The 15041-nt window shown below is 42.6% G+C and overlaps 1 protein-coding gene across 2 annotated transcripts in view; it reads left to right on the forward strand.

Annotated features, from left to right (window-relative positions):
* tmem94 (transmembrane protein 94) overlaps positions 1–15041 on the forward strand; it is a 75899-nt gene that overhangs the window by 6616 nt on the left and 54242 nt on the right. The window lies entirely within an intron of this gene.

Here is a 15041-nt window from a genome sequence, read left to right on the forward strand (position 1 = left end):
CTAGGGCTGTCACAATTATTACATAATCGTCTAATCGTGATTATTTGACATTATCGCAATTATTTTGTCATAATCGTCATAATCGTGAATGTTGAAAAATGTTAGAAATAGTGGAAATAGCAGATCTACAAGCTCACAACGCGTCGCATCGCGACGCGTTGTGAGCTTGTAGATCGGCTATTTCCACTATCAATGTTATTTTTTAAGTAGTAAGTTGTCAAATATGTCAGTAATGTATTTGTATATTTAGGTTATGTGTCATATCTACCATATGCAACTTCAAAGCCTAAAAGCCAAACAGAAATGTAATTATCAACGACAAATACACAATTAAATCGTTAATCGCCAATTATTTGAGTGACAATTAATCGTCATGTAAAATGTCATATCGTGACAGCCCTAGTGCACTCTGCTAATCGACAAATCGCACGGGGAACAGTGCTTGGCAATATTTCAGTATAGGGCGTGGTCTGTCCGGTGCCACTCAGAACCCATAGAGATTTACAACTAGTAAGACGCCTCAGGGCGACATGCCCTAAAGGGCGAGGTCGCGCCAATTCTTGGCCATCTGGCCAGTGATGTATATCGGACCAGTTACCCATATATGGAGACCCCTGCATGATAGTCAACAATGTGATGTCAGTACATGCCCATGTATGGCCAGGGGTCGACATTATAAATGGCCCGCTGGCCCGGATGTACGTTTTAGAACGACAGGGCCAGCAGAACTCACCAGGGACTTGCCCGTTGGGGCCAGCGAATTTAATGCCTTGAAAATAAAAGTGAAAACTAATTTCACATGTATTCCCTGTGGTACTGTGTTTTGTAATGATTTCTGTGAAATCGTCTCGTAATTACCGCTAAAATATAGCGTTGCGTGATTCCGATCAAAGACAGAGAAAAGTTGCCTTCTGCGTGCAGCATGCGTGCATACAGAAGCTGCAGTTAATAATACGTTCCAGGTCTAAATGGGTTAAAGCTGCACTATGTAACTTTCCTGTTGTACCCCGGATTTGAACCCGGGTTTCCGGTGCAAGTGATGCAATTTTCTTTTACCGCTGAGCTAATAGAGCCTTCGTGCTTGCTCAGGGGAGAACTAGCAGTTTTACCTGCAGGCCAAAATTCGGCTCAAACCACAAACGGGATAGCTTGACACATTATCTAAATGTCTCAATAGAAAAGCAGGGAGACCATATCGTCGTTGTCGGGTGGAAACCTTGTATGTCCAAAACCGTTCGTTTTTATCATTTAAAAAAGAATGTACTAAACCAGTGAAAACAGCCGATCTACAAGCACACAGCGCCTCGCGGTGCGTTGTGTGCTTGTAGATCTGCTGTTTTCACTACTTTTGTGCTTTACTTCGCGAAAAGACTTACACATTTGAAACTTCGAGATACGAGGTTTCTGCCCGACAGTGATGATATACTGTACAACCACCGCAATTGTGTAAGTTATATAGTACTAACACATTTTAGTAAGGTAAATGTTTATTCAAAGGTCGACGAAGATAGTGCCACCAAGCCAACACAAAGTTCTAGATTTGTGCAAGTGGTCATGGTATAAGGAAGATAAGCCAAGAGGTTATTGAAAAAATCCCCCATTCAACAGAGGTGATTAACGTTTTGAGAAAATGTGGCGATATTGAGAAATATTTTCCTGTGGTCAGTAAATTATTGCGATACCGCAAATAGTCTAATCAGGCAGCACTATATCGCAATATATATATATATATATATATATTATTTGTCCCAATGCTCCTACTGACACACACATGGATACAATGACACATCAGATACATTTTTGTTTCTTTTTTACTATTTTGAAAAACTAGTATTTGCATTAAAAATACTTCAAATAGACGATCTACATTGTCACGTTGTGAGCTTGTAGATCAGCTATTTATAAACGGTTTAAAAAAAAATCAAAGAGGTTTAGGGATAAGTAGGGCTGTCACGATTATAAGATTTTATATGACGATTAATTGTGACTCAGATAATTGCGATCAGCGATTTAATTGTGCTTTTGTCGTTGACAATTACATTTCTGTTTGGCTTGTAGGCTTTGAAGTTGCACATGGCATATATGACACATGACCTAAATATACAAAGAAATGACTGACATATTTGACAACTTTAATCTTAAAAAAGAATATTGATAGTGGAAATAGCCGATCTACAAGCTCACAACGCGTTGCATTGTGACGCGTTGTAAGCTTGTAGATCTGCTATTTCCACTACTTTTTGAAACCATATGAACATTTCTCAACATGCGCTTACGATTATGACGATTAATCAAAATAATTGCGATTGCCTCAAATAATTGCGAATAGACGATTATATGTAATAATTCTGACAGGCCTAGGGATTGTAAGGCATGGACAGAAATAGGGCCCGATGAGTATTCACTGTACTGGGTGATACAGATCTATAAATGTATAAGTGGAGCTTGCTTAAAGAGTAAACAAGACTCCTGCTTATTGTTTAAAATAGATGACCAAGAGGAAGGTCGTCATGAAGTTACGTGATATCGTCCTCCGTCATGCACTGGGATCAATTCACCTTTTATTTGCCGAGCTGCATATCCGGTACCACTTGAAACCCTCTATAATTGATAAAAGGTACTTATAACAGTACTTGATACAGTCTTTTTTTCACTCTCTAACAAATCTATTTGCCAAAAAACAGCCGATCTACAAGCTCACAACGCGTCGTGAGCTTGTAGATCGGCTATTTCTTCGCCCCAGGATAATGGATTTTGATTATCGCGATAATATTGTAAATCGCGATTTCTTTTGTCACAATAATCGCGACATGAATTGTTCATATCGTGCCATCCCTAGCATACGCGTGTAACCGGACCATTGCAACACTGCTCCTCCTCCTCCGTTTCTGTCATTTCAGATTAGTCATATGGAGAAAGGGTCAGTCGATCAAACCATTCTATAGTTAAACATAGATATTATGTAGGAGAACCTCACTGAGTCAGCAGCACGCCGCCACGCACAGGAATGGAAAAAAGAAAGATGGCCTGCCCTTTTCCAGTTATTGAATAAGTTCAACAATGAGGCCACCGCTTTTCCCTCTCTCTGTGTTCCACACACCTGTACGCAGCTTTCCATTTATGTAATCATTAACTCTCGGCAGTACAAGCTAGAACATGTCGCCGGTTGCCACACTGGCTCTCTTCCCCAGGGAAACATGAATGTCCTAGATGTCGTGGAGGTAGAGTAGAGGCTGCGCTTTCACTTTTCTGTGCGTGAATGACTTTGTTTAAGTATGTGTTTGTTTTGTGTTTGTCAGATCATATCTATTTAGAGGGGACGGTTCTCTATTCCGAAACCCCCCCTTTTCGAAACCCCCCCTTTTCGAAACCCCCCCTTTTCGAAGCCCCCCCTTTTCGAATTTTGATTTTCGGAAAGGGGGGGTTCCCGAATTGCGGTCGAGACCTCACCATTCCGAAAATCTGAATTTGAGCAGATTTATTCCACCAGCAGGGCTTAAAGTGAGCCGGAACGGCCGGAACCCCCGTCAACACTAGGGCTTTGCACATAAAGAGTGCTGCTGCATTATATCCTATATTAATTATATTATGGACGTATAATTGCAACATGTTGATAATAAAGTGAATAATAGGCCTATTAGTTATATGGACGTATAATATGCATGACGCACTGTGCGTCCTGTGCGTCTGGGAACACATTGCCAAATGGCACCAAAAAAAAAAAAAAAAAAAAAGGCCAAGCAGATCATCATCATAGATTCAAAGCTCCGCCTAAAAATAAACACGGAATGCATGCCAAACTATTGCGTGATGCCTGATCAATGGTTGTGAATGTGATAATCGATTTGGGTGCACGGTGGTCGCCCACAGTGAGTGCACCTGCTGGGCTGGCTGTGCTGCTCCTGCATTATTCAGTCTGAAAAGTCATCCAATAAACTGAAAAAAGACTACTATGTGAATTGTGAATAACTCTTTACCTATAGGCTACTGTGCTGCTACTGTGATGCATTTTGAAGGTCCATGAAGAAGTAATCCGTTATTTGGGGTGACGACAACCAGAATGCAGAATAGACTATCATTAAAGTTTGGCTGAGAATGTAATATGGTTTAAATGATCTAATGTAACTTTGAGAAGCGCAGAGCTGGTCAGAGTCAATCAGACCAGCTGCGGGACTGCTGCGCTAATTGGGTTGACTCGTTGACCTAGGCCTACTTGCGCTATTCGGTTTATAATTGAAAAATGGAAATGCATTGACAGTAGGCCTATTAATTCATTTATCAAAATATCAAAATTCATTAAATTTGTCCACACAGCAGTGTGGAAGGAAGACAGACAGACAGACAGACAGACAGACAGACAGACAGACAGATTTCATTTTCCCATTGCAATCATCTGGGGACCCCCCAAAATAATTTGGTTCCCAACCCACAGGTTGAGAACCACTGATAGGATAGCCCAGCTCCCAGTTACAGCAATGCACAAGCCAGATGACCCCTAGCTGGTGATTTTTTTCTCTCTTTTTCCCTGAGATAAAGGGTGACAATTACATTGCTAAGGCTAATCCTAAAAGAAAAACCTATCTTGCCTGTTTCTCCTTTCATTAAAGTAAATGGCACTGCTTATGTCTAACACATTTAGAGAGGTTCAGTTTTAACCTATTCTCTGAGGATGCAGGACACCGAGCTACGTTTAGCCTCTATGGGCAAATGCACTGCTTTCAAGGAAAAACAAACAAAGGTGTGAACTCCAGTCAATGAATCAATTAGCGCCGGTCATTATTTGCTTTCAAGGAAAAACAAATAATAGATGTGTGAATTGCGCCGGTCATTAGCTCCTGCTGTGCCATCAAACAAATATGGTACACCAATTAAGGATCAAAGCAAAGGCAATTGGTGGTGATCGAGGGTTTCGGTCTCGGGAGGTTTGAGTGTAGTTTTTGGTGTGGGGATTCGACCAGAGATGACATCTGCTAATTAGACTACAGTCTCACAGCTGAAAAAGGGAAATTGGTCTATCAGCTCATAGCGCTGCAGCGCACGGCGGTGCACAGACTTCGCCGATGCTCTGTGTGTGTGTGTGTGTGTGTGTGTGTGTGTGTGTGTGTGTGTGTGTGTGTGTGTGTGTGTGTGTGTGTGTGTGTGTGTGTGTGTGTGTGTGTGTGTGTGTGCGTGCGCGTGCGGTGCGTGCGTGCGTGCGTGTGTGTGAGTGAAGCATCTGCTGTTTGTATATTGTGAGTTGTTTGTCATAATTTAAATAAACGTGTTGACACAGGACAGTAAGCTACAGTAGGCTACAGTTCAGATGCAAGTCTAGCCTAGCCTATCCTATACTAAAATAACTGACCAAAGCATTGCTATGTGTTTACGTCAATGTTCATAGTGTCACCTGTAGCCTAACTGTAGGCCTACATCGGGGGGTTCAAAGTAGCCTATACTCAATCATGAACTTCACCTCTATAGGTCGGGAACAAAGTACTCAATCATTAACTTCACCTCTATAGGTCGGGAACAAAGTACTCAATCATTAATATACACCTCTATAGGTCGGGAACAAACTCAATCAATTAATTGAGAGGCCAATGAAAAAAATAGTATAAAAGGAGTCAATCAAACAATCAAATTTGTTTGAAGCAAGTGAGGCGAGGACGGCAAGACTGTGTCAGTTGAGATTAAACATTTAAATTAAAATAAAATAAAATATAGTAGCCTACAAATGGCTTATTTGCAAGTTGGGAACGCTAGAGGAGGGAAAGCCCTCATCATTGATGAATACCGTTATCTACGGAATAGAGAAATTATAGGGGAAAAGATTTACTGGAGGTGCACCCGTTGCAACATGTACGTCCATACCCGCTGGCTGGACGTCCACGCGGACCCACCAGCGGAGATAGTGGTGTTGAGGCCTCCGGGAGACCATGGGCACGCACCAGAGGCCGAACTGGTCCGCTGCACCGCCCTAATCGAGCGGATGCTTCAACGGGTGGCAGCGGACCCCACCATCCCTATCAAGCGCGTCTATGACGAGGCTGTGGCCCAAGCCGCTGCTGCTGAGCTGCGTTTCATGCCGCCCTGGAACTCGGTAAAGTCGCGGCTGGAGAGGCATCGGGCAGGCCTCATGCCCCCCATTCCAGCTACTGTCCAGGAGGTGCAGGTGGAGGGCGAATGGGCCCTAACATGGTCAGGCCACGAATTCCTGGCTAAACACCATCTCCAGCAGGGGTTCGTGGCGTTTGGGACCGAGGTCAACTACACCAAATTGAGCCAGTGTAACCAGGTTAGATCTGTTAAATTGAAATGTAGCCTAATAAATAATTTACAGAGTATTTCCATGATACTATAATGTCTAATTTATATCAGTATGAACAGTGGTGTAAATTAAAGCAACTAAGTATTAAGCAACTAAGTACAGTGTAGCCTACTTAAGTACACTTATGAAGTATTTGTACTTTACTTGAGTATTTCCAACTTCCAATAGCCTATTACATCTACTCCACTACATCTGGGACTTTGCAGATATAGCCTACATTAAAACATACATAAACCCTAGTTCAAGCTTTTTGAAAACAAGCTCATAATGCGACGCGTTGTGAGCTTGTATCTGCTATTTTCAAACATTCTGTACGTTTTGGTAGGCTACTTTATGTACATTTTGATGCCAATACTTTCATACTTTTACTCAAGTTCATTTTGAATTCTGGACTTTTACTTGTAACGGAGTAGCTACATCTACAGTGCAGTATTGATACTTTTATAAGTACAAAATGTGAGTACTTTTTCCACCTCTGAGTATGAATAGAAATACGGTTATTGTGTTGTTTCAGATATATATGGACGGCACATTTAAAACCTGTCCTCGGCCATTTTACCAAATGTGTGCCATACACGGCCTCTACTTGGGAAGGGTGGTCCCATTCATCTTCGTGTTGATGAGCGGCAAAACGACGGAGATGTACAGCGCCGTCCTCCGGCACGTCAAGAGGAGGGTTGCGCGCCTCACAGGGCGACCGTAAGTGTGTGTGTGTGTGTGTGTGTGTGTGTGTGTGTGTGTGTGTGTGTGTGTGTGTGTGTGTGTGTGTGTGTGTGTGTGTGTGTGTGTGTGTGGACCCTCATAGGCCTATTGTTGTATCTGCACCAATGTAAATATTTTGTTGAAACTATACTAGAATAATCTTTTTTCTCTCATCTATCATTTGTCTGTCTGTCTGTCTGTCTGTCTGTCTGTCTGTCTGTCTGTCTGTCTGTCTGTCTGTCTGTCCATGCGTCATCCCTCCATTCACACATAGATGGAACCCTACCAGAGTCTTAACTGACTATGAAATGGGCCTGATGAACGCCTTCCGCCAGGAGCTGCCAGCAACCAGAGTCACTGGCTGTTATTTCCACCTGTGCCAGAGCTTCTGGCGGAAAGTGCAGGACATTGGCCTTGCAGGTTAGTGATGGTGTATTAACACAACCCAACAAATAGACATTCTCTGTGATTTATTGACAGGATAAAGGACAAATGATTAAATGGATGTGTTGTATGTCAAGACTGTATGGTTATATGCAAATTAAATGTATAATAATGTTAAGAGATGTCATTTTGTTGTTGCCTGGCTAAGCCCAGTTGGCAGGAAAGATTCATAACAATATACTGCTTGCAAATCTGACTTATTGGATTTTAGCCAGTAATCAATAATTATTACTGACAAATAAAATAAACATTGATGATGATAATTATATTATTATTGTTATTATTACTATCATTAGTAGGCCTAGTAGTAGTAGTAGTAATTGTAGTAGTATCATAGTTCTAATAGTATTACTATTCATTCATTCTTGATTTGAAGCTTTTTGTTCTTTTGTAAACAAATATTAGTATCGAGCATTGAGTGCTTATGAAATTAGTATGATTTTAGTAGTAGGTTAACTTTTTAACTATTTCTTCACTTAATGTTTGCAGGTCCATATAGGCAGGACCAGAACCTCCGGGAGTGGGTGAGGAAGGTTATGGCCACTGGCTACCTCCCTGTTGCCCTCCTGAGGGTGAATTTCAGGGCCTTCACCAGGAGCCCAATGACCCGACGCCTTCTCCGCCAATATCCCACACTGGGTGACTTCATACAGTACCTGGAAGACACCTATGTGGGGGAACAGGCATTGTTCCCCCCCGATGTGTGGTGTGTGTACGGCCGCAACTCAGACTGCAGGAGCAACAATTGGGTGGAAGGTTAGATTTTTATTATTATTATTACTACTATCGATGTTGTTGTTATTCTTATTACTGTATGTTCTGTTTGCAATAGGACCTAACACTGATCAATGTGGAATGAAATGTCAATGGGCCATGTGCTATGTGTGCTTATGATTCTATGATTATTTCAGCATGGCATCACAGGTGGAATCTGCGGGTGGAGAGGCGCCGCCCCTCCCTCTGGGTCTTCATCCGCAAACTGAAGGATGAGCAGAGGACAGTGGAGTCAAATTGTCTCCATGCGGACCGCGGGGAGCAAGCACCGCCCCAGCGGAGAAAATGGCGGGTCATGGAGGAGAGGTTTGAGAGTTTCTTTATACAAAGAATAATGAAATAATAAAAGACTGTAGGCCTATATAGGTCCAGGGAGCAGGTGGAGGCTTTGGCCTATAGATGTATTGGTCATTTGAGGAGCATCCACAGGGGAGTTATACCTTATTGAACTTATTGTGCTCAACAAAAATGTTTTCACTTATTAATATTATATATTAATTAATTACTAATATTAATGATATAATGATTTTGTCAAACAGGCTTCGGAGGATCCGGAGGCAGTATACAGGAGGAGCAAGGACCCTGGACCAGTATTGGGAGGCAGTCCAATACTGCGTCCATAATTTTGTGTAGGCCTCTGCGATTTTTTCCCTTTTTTTTTTTAAATTTCTAATTGAATTTAAGTTTGTGTTTGGAATTGGAACAGCTGAATTCAAATCATTTGTATACATTAGACATTTTGAAATGGGACATTATGCAAATGAGTATACTTTAGTTAGTACAGTGGTTCTCAACCTTTTCAGGCCATGACCCCCTATACCCTGATGAGCTCTAAGAGTTGAGGCAGTACATTTTGTATAGGCCTAAGCCTAACACTGTTTTATTTGAAAATAGCAATTGCCCGGGTTAATTTAATAATTTCTGCCTCTAATATTTGATCATTTGGCCAATGTTTAATTTGTCATTTTAGAAGCATTGGAGTCCTTTTATTGTCATCAGAAATGTGCATTTATATACACTTAAACTTTATTTTGGTTTGTCTACTGTTGAGTGAGAAAACAATGTTGCACATTAAGTTAATCATCTGGGGACCCCCCAACTTAACCCTCAGGTTGCAGAACCACTGCTGTAGTAGCCTATAGGTAATTACTTTTGTTTCGTTATACATCTTGATGTCAAAACTTTTGTGTGTTTAATTATTATTGTTATTTAATTATTGTTATTTAAAACTGATGTCATCATAAATAAATATGCCATCTCAGCTGTTACAGAACACTTAACGCCTGGGCTTTGTTTAATTTATCGCAAGAAAGTGCTAATTTGGTTTGAAAAGTAGGCTATGAATGAAGAATGAATGAGTTGCATAAAACAAGTTCAAGAACAACGAAATTGGAGCAAACCTTTAATGTTAAGATAAACAATAAGTTACATTTATAAAAAAGTATAGATAGCCTATAAGTAAAAAAAAAAAAAAAGTCCCGTCTCACAGCTAATAGTGCCTGATGAGCGCATGCAGCTATATAACAAGCTGTTGTTTAAGCCTGTTGGGTCTTTTAAAACGCCTGTCAGAAGGCAGTAGTTCCAACAGTGGGATAGGTCTTTGAGGATGCTGCGGGTCTTCCTGAGAAGTAGCCTACATAACCGGAGAAATACAGGTAATTTCTGTGCTTTTCATCACTTGAAAGCAATAGCAGCCGCACCACATTGGCATCAGGCCGGAAAAAGTAGCTGCTGCATTGTGAGCTTGTAAAATGGCTATTTTCAAATGGCCATGTATGGTTGAAGTGGTTAGACTACTGTAAGTTTTGTATGCAAGCACAAACGCAAACATTCGTTTAGAATTAGGCTAAAGGAGAGAGAGAGAGAGAGAGAGAGAGAGAGAGAGAGAGAGGCGCGCGGCGCGTAATGAAGGTTGGGGAGGCTGAGCGCCTTCCCAAATGCTGCTGGGTTCCAAATGATATAACCTAATATAAAGTAGGCTACGGACGCAGCATTAGGCCTATATAGACGGCGGCGCTGAGAACAGCTGGCTGCACAAGCTTCAGTACAGTATCCTACACATTCACATCGCGTCGCTGTGACTGAGCTTGGAGATCTGCTATTCTCTGCACGCAACATCGTCGCGGGACGGAGATAAATTATGCTTGATCATGATGGGCTGCAGCTGATGTGATCATAGCCTACTCGAGCGCTTTCTAGTCTGTCTCTCCGTTCCCAGTGGAGGAAAACGTTGGCTACTCCGATTTTTTACTTAGGTAAAAGTATCAATAGCCTACTGCATTATTGAAATACTTTGTTACAAGTTAAAGTCCGGAATTCAAAATGCACTTGGGTAAAAGTAGGCTACGAAAGTGATGGCATCAAAATAGGCTCACAACGTGTCACAGCGCAGCGCGACGGGTTGTGAGCTTGTAGATTGGCTATTTTCAAATAAAGGCTAAAGGCACTATGTTTTATAATAGGCCTATAATAATTTACATCTACAAAGTAACTAGTAGCTATGTTTTCATATAATTGTAGTGGAGTAAAAATACAATATTTGGATCCGAGATGTTGTGGAATAGCCTATTGAAGAAAAAAAAAAGAAAAAAAAATAGCCTCCCCAAACGTTTGGCTCACCCGCCGCCTTGAGAGAGAGAGATGTTCTCTCATGCGAGAGAGAGAGGGCTACAGTCAGATATAAAGATAGTCTTATATAGGCTATATTCGGAATAGAGGGGTGCTATAGAAGAAGAGCAAACACCCCCATTTCGAATAATGGAAGTCAGTGTTCGGAAAGCGGGTGCGTTTTCATTTCGGAAAAGCGGGGCTTATATAACATTTGGAGACACCGCTATTTCGAAGAATGCAAGTCAATGTTCGGAATAGCGGGATTTCGGAATAGCGGGGTGAACCCCTATTTAGATCAGTGCCTCTCAAACTTTGACATTTCAAGGTCTCCCCTTAACTCTGACAGTGTACAAAAGGAACCAAATGGACCCTGACGGGTCCATTTGGTTCCATTTGTACACTGTCAGAGTTACAGACTTGTTTGGGTCAATTTAGACCCCTCTGAAAGAACCTGGAATCCACTTTGAGAAACACTGATTTAGATGACTGGACATGATGTGACCATCATATTGCGTAATGATTCCACGTGCCGGGAGATCAAGCGTGCAGAATTACGTTATGATCGCGGAGCCAATAGCTTGAATGTCTTTCCTATGCAGTGGCAGTCAGTATTTTTGTCTGCATTTATGGTTATGTGATCGCGGCAGAGTGCAGTTGTTGTGCAGAGCGTGATTGAGGTTAAGTGCAGAGAATCTGTACTTTTCTCCAGGCTCCCGTTTCACAATCTTTGTCAAGATATCGGGCGAGGGGGTTCAGTAAAGGACACTTGTGCTGCATTTCTTACCCTCTCTCTCTCTCTCTTTCTCTCTCTCTCGCTCTCTCTCTCTCTCTCTCTCTCTCTCTCTCGCATGCAGCTTCTTATATTCATGCTCCTCTTGCCCTTCTCTTGTTTGCCATCTTTCTCCTCTTTCTTTTTTTTTTTTTGAGTCCCAGGGTTTTTTTAGCTAATTATCTTTACCCCTTTTCACCCCAATTTAGTCGTTATACCAATTGATTCCTCCCCACACACGTTTCTGTGTTGTCACTGCTGTTGTATCCTACTGACTCACCTGCCAGTGAGGAGCCCCCACCAGGAGGACGTAGAGCCTTTGTCCTACTCCTCCCGCCCAACACTCCCTGCTGACAGGTGCCACCCCCAGCCCATAGGAATACATGCAATGACCAGTATCACCCTCCCCGTCCGGCTTCCCTCCCCCAATAGACCCTATTCACGGCTCGCCCACGCACGCGCACTCAGCAAATTTCTCAGCAACTTCCTGGTGCTGGTGCCAACAAATCATTATTTCGAACGGTAAAGTAAATTATAACACTTTGTGCCTTTTACTATCTTGTGTTCTTGATCATGCTAGCCGTATTTTATACTTTACTATTCGGAAATTGCATTACATTTGCGATTTCTGTGTTAACTCTGTGGGCTTGAATTCGGTCAATTGTGTTCGCACAGACGCCCGACATAGCCGGTTGCACCACATGGGATTCGAACCCACAACCTGCCAGGGTGGTGGGCAGGGACTTAACCACTGCGCCACCCGAGCGCCTTGTTTCTCCTCTCTTTCATACAATTTCCATCCCTCTCTTCGCTGGACCTTCGTCCCGCATCCCTACCTCACTGCAGGAATGCGCTTCGCTGGCAAAAAAAGTGGAACAAAGCCCTACTAGGGTAATACCGCACGGGGCCAGGTTGGCAGCGGTCCTCTTGTTTAAAAAGAGCCTCTTTGGCTTTCTCTCCCTCTTCTCTGTCCATCCTGCCTTTTTTCTATTTCAGCTGCTCTCCTCTCCTGTCCCCCCCCACCCTCTCCTCTCCCTCTCCCTCTCTCTGCCTCTCTCTGAGCCAGCTGCTGAGCTGAACTGAAATGAACCGGAGGTTTGTTTGGCCGCTGGATTTGGCGACCTGTGCAGGCACTATGTGGGGGTCCAGAGAGGAGAGGGAATTGGTTGAGGTCTGAAGCATCGTTGGCTGTTTTCCTGTCTATAGAAATGAGTCCTATGAAATGACTAAGCATTTTTGTTCTCCTACAGGGACAATGTTTAACCCATTTAGAACGGGTACACAGTATTATGTATCGTTATTTTATGCTTTAACTATTGAAAAATAGTAGATATACAAGCTCACAGCGCGGCACCGAGTGCCGCGCTGCGAGCTTGTAGATCTGCTATTTTTGAAAAATCGTGAAAATTCGAATTTTGACACGATTTTATGAGTGTCTTTTGAATCCTTCTAAAGGTTTTTTGAAAAACCTATGTTTCTATGTCAGCAATCTGGCTATAGCCACGTCAAAGAAAAGGTCCTTTTCGCTTAACTGGAGCTCAGTTAGTCTGTTCTTGAGAGACTACTATGTCAGTGGTTCTCAAACCTTTTCATGTGAAGGAGGCCCAAAATGATATGTATTTGGCCACGGACCTGCATCTCAAAAAAATCTAGTTCCAGGGACCACCCAGAAGCAAAATTTGAGTTACAAACTCACGTTCGCTTTAAAAATACACATATTCAAAGATTTGCACACATTTTTGTCACAGCTTTTTCAAAAATAGCAGATCTACAAGCTCGCAGTGCGGCACTCGGTGCCGCGCTGTGAGCTTGTATATCTGCTATTTTTCACTGGTTAAAGCAGTCAATAAGTCTAGGCCTAAATGGGTTAAAAAAAAATAATAATATATAAATATTCTCCTCGCACACTGTGGCTTTTAGCTCTGACGTGTGTTTAGTAATAGTGTTGAGAGAGAGAGAGAGAGAGAGCTAGAGGCGGAGGAAAGGCGAGGTTGTCATGGTGCTGAAGACAGGAGGCGGTTTCTTTGTCAGGAGAAAGAGGACGGTAAGTCGTTGTCTTGATGATGATGATGATGTTGTTTCCGCGGCCGCGTCTGTCAGCCTATTCTATTGGTCATCTTGGCAGGCGTGTCTGTCCGAGAAATGAGGCTGAGGTAAGCCTCCGGGCGCTGCTAAGTAAGTGCGCTTGTGGGCGAGGAGTGCATGTGCCTGTGTAATCCGCACGAGGCACGTGCTCGTGCTCTGCTTGTGGGTATATCCGAGGTCAGGTAGTGAGCGTGCGCTATTATGCTAAGACGGCTTAGGTTCCCTGTGTGTGTGTGTGTGTGTGTGTGTGTGTGTGTGTGTGTGTGTGTGTGTGTGTGTGTGTGTGTGTGTGTGTGTGTGTGTGTGTGTGTGTGTGTGTGTGTGTGTGTGTGTGTGTGTGTGTGTGTGTGTGTGTGTGTGTGTCTTTAAGTCAATCTTGAGGATTTTCTTTGTTCCTCTGGGGAATTGGGCTGTTATTACTAGTGTAGTGTAGGGATGGGACGATACGCGATATTATCATTTATCGTGACAAAAAAACACTCACGATAATCATATCGTGGAGATTTAATTTATCGTGAAATCGTCCTCCGTCATGCACTGGGATCAATTCACCTTTTATTTGCCGAGCTGCATATCCGGTATCACTTAAACCCTATAATTGGTAAAAGGTACTTATAATATACATACTTGATACAGTCTTCTTTTCACTCTCTATCAAATGTCTTTGCCAAAAAAAAACAAACAGACGATCTACAAGCTCACAACACGTCGCAACGCAACGCGTTGTGAGCTTGTAGGTCTCCTATTTTTTTGGCAAATGTTTCGCCCCAGCATAATGGATTTTCATTATCGCGATAATATCGTAAATCGTGATTTCTTTTGTCACAATAATCGTGATGTGACATTTTCATATGGTCCCATCCCTAGTGTAGTGTAGGAGCTGGGATGTGACGTTTGAAAGCTGAACCCTGAGAATGTGTGTGCGTGTGTGCGTATGTGTGTTTGTGTTCCGCGATACACATGTCATAGACGGAGGGGCATGAGAATGTAGGAAAGGCCTGCGTTCCTATTTACATTAGATAAGTGTCCCCCCTGCCCACCCATATGTTATCACTTAATTGCAGGCTAAACTATTTTCCCAGTATGGATAGATTATAGCCAGCCACATATCAGCATCAGTCAATCAGAAAGCATTACCGTATTTCGTATTTAATTGCTAGTTTGATTGCGACCGAAGGAACGGCACTCATGTCCGTGTCCGTGTACGCTTTTTTACAGTCTATGGGTTTGCCACTCTGACATCACGTTCTGACATCACTGTGATGTCACTAACAGAATCCCACATCGGCCACATACCACACATAACAGAATCCATATATGGGCGTAAGGAGATCCCTGTGATGCCAGGGG

The sequence above is a fragment of the Nannobrachium achirus genome (genome assembly GCF_963921795.1).
Source record: "Nannobrachium achirus genome assembly, chromosome: 18".
NCBI lineage: Eukaryota > Metazoa > Chordata > Actinopteri > Myctophiformes > Myctophidae > Nannobrachium > Nannobrachium achirus.